Here is a 9,301-nt window from a genome sequence, read left to right on the forward strand (position 1 = left end):
ACATTTATTTAACAGCCTCAAAGAAGTCAAGGAAAATTCAGAACCACATTCTTCTTTCTTATATTTACACTAAACTGTAAGTTTAGCACAAACAAAAACTTGTCTCAAACCTGAACTTGGAGTTAACCTCCTCCTGGGAAGAAATTAACACTCTTGATAAAATACATAAGAAATTTTCTGACAAAGTTTTAATGAGATTAAGATTTATTCTGGGAATGTAGCTCTCCACCTACCCATTTGAATGTCAGCTGCCTTCTTAGCAACCATTTTTAAATTTTTGTATTTAATCTAACAGTAGTTATCTAAACGTTCTCTTTTTCTATAAAATATCCCTACTGAGGCTAGATCTTTGAACTGGCCTCCTAAAGGCCTTTCATCTTGCATGCAAGGTCATAAAATAAAATTTCATATCTGTTCATGACTTAATTGTCTGAAAAGTTTTCTTTAACATTTTACTGTAGGTTTTTATGATGAAGGAAGGAGGTGGGCATTGTAATCTGTCTGGAATTTAGGATCTCTAAGCTTCCTGGCTTCTGTACAGATGAATTACTTTAAAATCTTATATTATATTTATAGACGAACTCCTTTAAAGATTGTAGGCAAAGAACTTTTACTTTAATCATATTTCCCACAGAGTTCTGTTTGCTGAGGCAAAGAAAATTATACAAAGTATAATTTTCGAAAGGTAAAATCATGATTTTCAAGAGAATGTAAAATGTTCATGTCAAAGAGTTTACTTACTTAATTAATTAATAAAGGAACCAGTAAGATGAGAAATAGTTTAAAAGAGAATTTGAAGAGCAGACATAGATATGCACAATCAGGAATGCTGATTGCAAAACTGAGTAATATTATATAGAAAATAAAATGTAATATGAGGTTATCTTTCTATAAGTGGACATCAATTGTACTTTTATTGGATAAATTCATTTGCATTTCTACAGACTACAACTTCCATTCTTTCCCTAGAGTTGTAAAATAGCCAAGTCAATTCAGGACAATAAGATTCACACCCCTATAAAATCACGTAATCCTGGAGAGTTATCCACTGAAAGGTCACCCAGGAATCTCTTTTGCTTCCAAGTCTTGGACAATTTTTCCTGACAAGGCTATGATATCAATAATTGTTCCATATCTAAAACCAAACCCTAGAACAAATTAATGGTGTGTAGGGACTCTGAAAACTGCAACTGCTTAATCGTTGACTCCCCTGCTTTTCTTGTTCTGACTTTATAACAGCAAAATAACATTTCTAAAATTATTTCTACTTAAAATAGAATTTGAATCTAAACCCTTTTTTTTTTTGAAGGGGGGGGAAACGTGGAAAACTGATTCTAAAAATCATCTGGAAAAATAAACCTTTGAAAATAGCCAGGAAATTTTTTTTTAAAGAATTGGGAGACAGGGGTGGGAGTCAATCGCTCTCCAGGAAGAAAATGGAGAGACTTGCTATTTCAGTTTGCTAAAGCTGCCAGAATGCAATATATAGAAATGGATTGGCTTTTACAAAGGGATCTATTAGGTTACAAATTTACAGTTCTAAGGCCATGAAAATGTCCAAATTAAGGCATCAAGAAGAGGATACCTTCATTCTAGAAAGGCTGATCGTGTCCAGATTTTCTCTGTAACATGGGAAGACACATGGCAATGTCTGCTGGTCCTTCTCTCTTGGGTTGGTTTCCAAAATGGCTCTCTCACCTCCTGTGGGTCCTTCTGGTTTTTCCTGGGGTGTTTTCCATCTCTAAGCATCTATGGGCCCTCTCTTAGCTTCTCTGAGGCAAACTCTAAATTGCATCTCCTGGCTTAGCATCTCTAGAGCATTTTCTGTCTCCAAGCATCCGTCATCTCTCTGCTCTCTGTATCAGCTCTGAGCTCTCTATATATTTTCAGAACACTCTAGTAAGTGGATTAAGACTCATCCTGAATGGATGGGGTCACATCTCCAAGAAAACAGCCTAATCAAAAGGTCCTACCCAATAGCTCTGCCTCTACAAGATTAGATTAAAATGATCTGGCTTTTCTGGGGGTCCAGAACAGTTTCGAACCAGCAGACTAGCCTTCCCTGATATTAATTATTAAAAGTCACTTGAAATATTTAACAGTAAAAGCAGTAACAGCATATAAATAGATAATCTAATAAAACAACGCAAAGTCCCAAACCAGTTCCCAAAATAAGAATCTACTATACGCTGTAGTTGATATTCAAAACCATTGGACAAATTCCATCTGTATAGGAAAGTGGGATGGGTGAGTGCTGTGCGCCAGACAGCCTTGTCCTCGGCTTCTACGCCCTTGGCTTTATCAGCTTCTGAGAACCCCATCTCAAAGATCTAAGGACAAACCTACTGGTTGCTCTAAAAGGCTGTTAACCATCCATTCAACACTTATCCTGGGCCTATTTTATGCCAGGCATTGTTCTCAGTGACTAGGATAAAGCAGCAGATTTAGCAGATTAAGTCCCTGCCCTCAGGGAGTTTACATTCTCACTCAGGAGAGGACACATTTCAAATTAGTTAATAGGCAATAGATGTGGGGCAATGATTAGTGTCTGCCTTGAAGAAACGTAACCCAAGGCAAGGAGGTGAGTGTAATTGAGGAGGAGTATTCTTTTATGTGGGGTATCCAGGGGAGAGTCTTCAATTAATTGACCTTTTTCTGAGATCAGAAGGGCAGAATTTAGTGAGTGGTGAGTATGGCAATCGATGTTCTAGGATTAGAGGTGCTCTAATACAAACCATTTTAGGAAAAGGGATAAAGTAGACTGGTCTAATTATCTGTCTCCAAGCATCTGTTCTCAAATGGCAGTGCCTTTCTCAACTAAAAATTTGGGCTGCAAAACAACCTTCTATTGATTCCCAAGTGATTTGTCTCATTATAAAATACCACTTAACATTTGTTTCTGAGTCCTAAAACAGGCCTAAATCTTGGAGAGCTAAAGAAAAAAAAAATTGGTATCATAAAAGTAGAATTTCTACCAAGTTTCCACAGAACACACTAAGTGAAAAATGCCTGAGACTAAGAGTTGGAGTGTCTAGAATCTTTAAAACTCCTTGTAATTTAATTATTCAGTAAATATGTCCTGTGCACCTACAGGGGCTAAGGCACCCAAAGTACAGATTTTTTTTAAATGGCCCTGTCCTCTAGGAGTCCACTGCTAAAAGCTATGACTGACATGGAAACAAATTAATTGCCTCCCACAGCTGCACCAGGATATGGCCATGTGCTTTGCGCTTATAAAATCTAGAGAACAGTGACACAGGAGCTCCTCAGAGAAAATCCCGTATAATTTTCCTAATTCCCCCCTTAGAGGCTCCTCTGTCCTCACTGTCTCACTGGTCCACTGCTTTGCCTTTGGCACTAAGTATTTCCTCATTATCGGAACTCTACTTTCCCTACTTACCCAGTGCTGATTTCTCGCCCTTTTTCTCCAGCCTCTCTGAACTCCACCATATAACAACCATGCCTTATTCTTTTTATATGCTCCAGACTCTAGCAAAATAGCTACTAAATGATAGGGACTCAACTAATATTTGTTGAACTGTACCAGACCTTGACAAAATTCTACCAGTTCCTACTCAGGCACTTCCTCTACCTAGGGTTCTAGTCTCATCCCATTCCTCCGACCACTGCCTTACCCTGCATTCATTCACTCATTTATTCACTCATGCATGCATGCATTGCAATAAATATAACAGCTGTTAAGTCCAAGGACCTGTTTGAGAGCCAAGGATACAGCGGGGAACAAATTAGGCAAAAATCCTTGCTCTGAAAGGGTCAGCATTCTGAGGCAGGAGGCAGATAATATAAGTAAATAAGATATGTAGCATGTTAGCAGGTGCTAAGAGCACTGGAGAAAATGAGTAGGTCTATTAGATAGGGTTCGATCACAGAAACACTGGGAAATACTCACAGCGGTGTGCTAGAGCCACCTAGCACTGGCCTGAGAAATCTCACTGTTAGCATCTCATCCCTAAACCCTGTTCAGTGATGTCATATCAGTAGCTCAGAATTGGCCATGGTGGGACTATTTATACCAGGGAAATTGGCAAATTCCACAAATCAGGACTTCCCTTACCCCACACCAAAGTGCTGGTTGTTGAACTTTAGCAGCAACACACACACCCACACAAACACGCAGATTTATTATAAGGGTTTGGCTTTATGCAATTGTGGGGGCTGGTTAAACAGTCAATATGAGGCTACTGCTTCTGTGTCTGGTGCTGGTGCCTGAAGATGCCATTGTAAAGAACAATTTTGGCAAACTATAAGCAAGAAAAGCCTTACTGGAATGAGTCCAAATGAAAATGAAATAAAGAGGTTAAAGACAAAGAATGGAGACATCTCTTTAGAGATGTTTTGGAGTAAAAGGAAGGACAAAGTTTCCATGCACTAGGGTAACTTTCCAAAACCTACAACCTACAGATGGGTCCCTGAACCACATAAGTCCTGAAATGCAGAGGGGCCAGCCTTTCCAGAACATCAACTAGTTCCATCCCCTATCCTATATTATCAACAGCCCCTTCTAACATGAAAAGTTAGAATGGGTATAGCCCAGATTTCCCTAAAAAGTGAGAGAAAGACCAAAGGTGATGGTGGAGTTATACAGAGAAGGTCGGGTTTAACAAATGAGTATGAGTGCTGATCATTATACCAATATTTCTTTTAGCCTCCAGTACCCTAGAACTGCTAGAAATAAAAATTTAAAATTGTGGAATTGTAACCCATACCAAAATCTAAAATCTGTTCTACAACTAACTGTTGCGATGTGCTTTGAAATTTATTGCTTTTATGTATATATGTTATTTAAAGAGAAGAAGGAGTATAACAGAAAAGATAGGACTTAACAAATGAATATGACTGCTGGATTATTATATTGATATTTCTGTTGGTCGCCAGTGTCTTGAAGCAGCTAGAAGAAAAAACGAAAAATTGTGGCACTGTAACACATACCAAACTTTAAAATCTGTTCTATAACTACTTGTTAAAATGTACTTGGAGGTGTATTGCTTTTTTGTATATATGTTATATTTCATAAGTTAAAAATTAAAAAATAGAAGGAAGGACAAAAATGAGACATGAACTAGAGGACACAAAGAGGTCAAGAGAGAGTTTTGATTTGGGTTTTGCTTGAACTGGAAGAAATAATAGAATGGTAGGCTGAAAAGGAAGGATCCAGTACAGAGAGAAATGTATGGAGGACAGAGAGGGGACAATTGATAAAGCAATGTCCTTTAGTAGATGAGAGAGAATGAGATCTAATCCACAAGTGGAGGAATTAGGCTGGGAGAATAATAACTTCCGTCTCAGTAGACCAAGTACTCAAGGTCAGTAGAGAGTATCTGAGGTGGGTAGGAGGACAAGGGGTAGGTTGGTTTCTTATTAGAAGAGGTTCCCTTCTCATTGTTTATAATTTCTCATTTCTACATAACTGGGGTGAAAGTATCAATGAATAAGTTCATTGGGAGAGTTAAATAAGTCAAAATCTATAAACACATAGCAGGGTGTAATAAATGTTTACAATTATCCAGTACAATTATATATTTTGTGGTGGTACCACCTGTTCTCATAGTTTCAATAACCTCTCATCAACCTTCAGATTCAAATACCAGTCTCTGCTGGTCCTCTCTCAAAATCAACAGAGCTAGAACCAATTCCCTCAGTTCCCCACAGGACAAGTCCATCTCCTGCAAGCTTTTCTCAGCCCCTCCTACTCAGGCACAGCAGCCACAGCTCTCGAGCATTCTGGCCCTCCTCCTCCTCCTCTCCCTCTGCTTTGGCTCCTTTTTCCTCCTCTGGAAACCTCTTCTCTCCTCACCCTCCTTGTCTCCACCACTCTTCCCTTCCCAGTCTCTCAGCTTCTCTCTCTTGACTGGCTCCTTCTGCCAACGTGAACCCCTTTGAATGGCTCTTTCCCATAGGCAGAGGGATCTGTCCAAAATGCAGCATATCACTTTGAGTTACAAACCCTTCAGTGGCTCCCCACAAGCTAAAGGATAAAGTCCAGTAGCTGCAGCATGACACCCGAGGCCTTCCATGCTGTTCACATACTTAGCTAGCTCTCCTGCCTCTCCCAGTCTTGTGTTTTATATGCCAATAATATCAAATGATTATGACTTCCCTGCACAGCCCTCCCCCAAACCACAAACACCCAACTGTTTAATACCTCCGTGCTAACGTCTAATCGTCCTTCAGCTCTTGGATTGGGCACCACCTCCTTCAGGGAGCCCTCCCTGACTTCCAGCTTGAGCTGAGTGCTCATCTCCTGGGCTCTTTCAATATCTCATCCAAATTGTTAACAGGTGCTTCACAATTTAGAGGATGACATTACGTAGATGAACTACATCTAATTGATGGAAGAACATTTTATGACATCTTGAAGGTTTTTCCACACTATGATATTACAGCAGGGTGTTTTGTTGTTGTTTTATTTTTTGATACCATACAATTCACCCATTCAGTGGTTTTTAATATTTTCACAGAGTTGTGTAACCATCACCACAATCCATTTTAGAACATTTTCCTCACCCCAAATGAAATCCTGCCCCTTTTAGCAGTCAAGCCCCACTTCCTCACATTGTGCCTAGCCCCTGACAACCACTGATCTGCTTTCTGGACATTTCATATGAATGGGATTATAAAATGTATGATCTTTTGTGACTTTCATGTAACATAATGTTTTCAAGGCCATCTATGTTGTATCTTGTATCATACCACATTCCTTTTTATTGCCAAATAATATTCCGTTGTGTGGATATACCACATTTTATTTATCCATTCATCAGTCGATGGGCATATGGGTTGTTTCTGCTTTTTGTCTATTAGGAATAATGTTACTATAAACATTTGTTTACAAGTTTTCGTGTGAACATATATTTTCACACAATTCTTAGTTGTAAAATTGCTGAGTCATACAGTAACTCCACATTTAAACTGTTGAAGAATTGCCAGCCTGCAACAGGTCTTTTTTTCCATTACATAAATGGCATGCTGGGTATCATTTTCTTTACAGAGTATCTGTGCTGAAGTTGGCTGGAGACCCCAAGTGAGAGAGCACTTGAGAACACTCAGCTGGCCCCAGCAGGCCCATTGCATGGAGTGAACCACGAACCTACCAGCCACAGAGCTGCCCTTTAATGGGTTTGGAATGTGACTTCTACCTCAAGTCATGGTCCTTTTTTCATCTTCTCCCCAGATGCATCTTTTTATTTGTTTGTTTGTTGTTTGTTTGGCATGTGCAGGATCCGGGAATCGAACCCAGGTCTCTGGCATGACAGGCAAGAATTCTACCACTGAGTACTCTTGAACCACCTCCCCAGCTACACCTTAATTAAAATCTAGTGTATTTAAAATAACATATGATTCTCAAATGTATGTTGTCATCTGATTAGAAGTGTGTGGGAAATCTAATTCTACAATATGCTCAAACATTCATACGTACATGGTAGCAGCAGGTTGTATTTGATGGTCTTTGGATGATTGTTGGAAAATGAAGTAAAAAAGATCATCTAAGTCTCTAATGATTTCCCAGACCAATATATGCTGCATAATTTTTCAAAAGTTCAGCCTCCACCATATCATTACTCTGTTCAAAGACCTTTCCTGCCTCTCGGGTAATGAGCAGACTCTGAGTTTGGCTCTTTAGAGACCTAGTGTTCTGCTCCATCTGCTTCTGAGCCTTATCTGCTGCCACTTCGCTCCTTGAACTTCTACTCTGGTCACACTGCCCTGCTCACCCTCTCCTGGGCACACCTTCCTGAGTCTGATTCTGGGAATGCTTTCCTCCCCTGTTATTATCTAAGTATGAGTCACCTTTCAAAGTCCAAGCCAGTGTCAATCTCTTCTATGAAGTCTTCCTTACTATCAGCACAGCAATCTCTCCCTCCTTTAAGATTCTACAGCATTTATTTTTTGCCAATGTTGTTGAATATGCTTTCATAGACATGTCATCTTTTTCTATTAAATTATAAGTTCCTTGAAGACAGAGATGATACAGCATCCTTTGCCCTATAGCTGTAGTTTTTAGGCTAGTGCTGGTCTGAGGAAATGTGATTGCTAAAATACAATTTTTATTTATTAGATACTTTACCAAAGCTAAGTTGTTCAGTCCTGCACTTAGGTGGTTCAGTCCTTAACTCTTATTCGTTGGATTTACAATCAATAAATTGGTTATACTACTCTGGGCAAGGTCCTGGAAATTGGATAGTTCCAGTGTCATGCTCGCCCTTATAAAGTTTGCCTTCTAGCTGTCGCTTTCATGATACTATTATTTTTCCTAGTTTCACAATCATGTTACAAGAATGCTGTTCAAGTCACCAGAAGGATGTGTGCATTTGGTGACCATGTGGAGCAAACTGGAAAGGTGACCCTGAGTGTCACAAACCCCTGGAAACAGCAGGTTTGTTCTGAGAAGTGGGAGAGGAGTGGATATTGCCCTTCTTGTCCTATGACTGTCTATACTACCTTCAATTTGCTCTGCTGCCAACTCCCCACCTTTCTTTTCTAGACACTTCTCTGATTCTGATTTTCTGATATGTTCAGTTCAGCAAACATATATTGAATACCTGCTGTGTGCAGGGCATAATGGAAAGCACTGATCTCCTGATTTATCATGATATATATATTTACATACATGCAGAGCAGAGTAGCATTTTACAAGAGGGTTAGGTTCAAAAGCAAATATGTAAGGTAAAAACCAAATCCAAGTATAAACTGAAAGGTTTAGGAGGTGAAAGGGTGAGAAAGAAGGATGGTAGACGAGGAAATTTAAAGCGGGCGGGTTTATTTCTGCGCTCAGAGCTGAGCTCACCGAACCCAAGGTGCTGGGATGTGAGTCAGCACCTGGGTGATGGCCTGGGCACGTTTTAAGCAAGGGGGGAATCAGGTGACGTCCGGAAGGGGCGGTTCTCCGGAAGTCAGGTGTCCGGAAGGGGCGGTTCATCAGTTGCGGAAGTCACGTGTCTTGAAGGGGCGGTTCTAGAAGCCATATTGGGAGGGGTGGCACAGCCTCCATAGCTCCAGTTGCAGTGCTCTTCCCTGTTCCTCCGACCCTAACATAAATCACCCTTGAAAAGCCCTTAAATCGTCTATAAAACATCCTGGGCACGAAGGAAGTGAAGCCCACCTGGGAAAACAGCAAATTTATCTTGTATGTCAGGCTGTTAATGCTTTTTGGAGTGACACTAGTTAAAAGTGCATTTGATGAGACTTCGCTATATTTGTGTGTGTGTGTGTTTGTCACTTTTTCCTGGGGAAACAAAATTAAAAGGAGTATGCAAAAGTACAATCAATCAGGATCTCTTTT

This window comes from Tamandua tetradactyla, chromosome 18 (assembly GCF_023851605.1).
Source record: "Tamandua tetradactyla isolate mTamTet1 chromosome 18, mTamTet1.pri, whole genome shotgun sequence".
Taxonomy (NCBI): domain Eukaryota; kingdom Metazoa; phylum Chordata; class Mammalia; order Pilosa; family Myrmecophagidae; genus Tamandua; species Tamandua tetradactyla.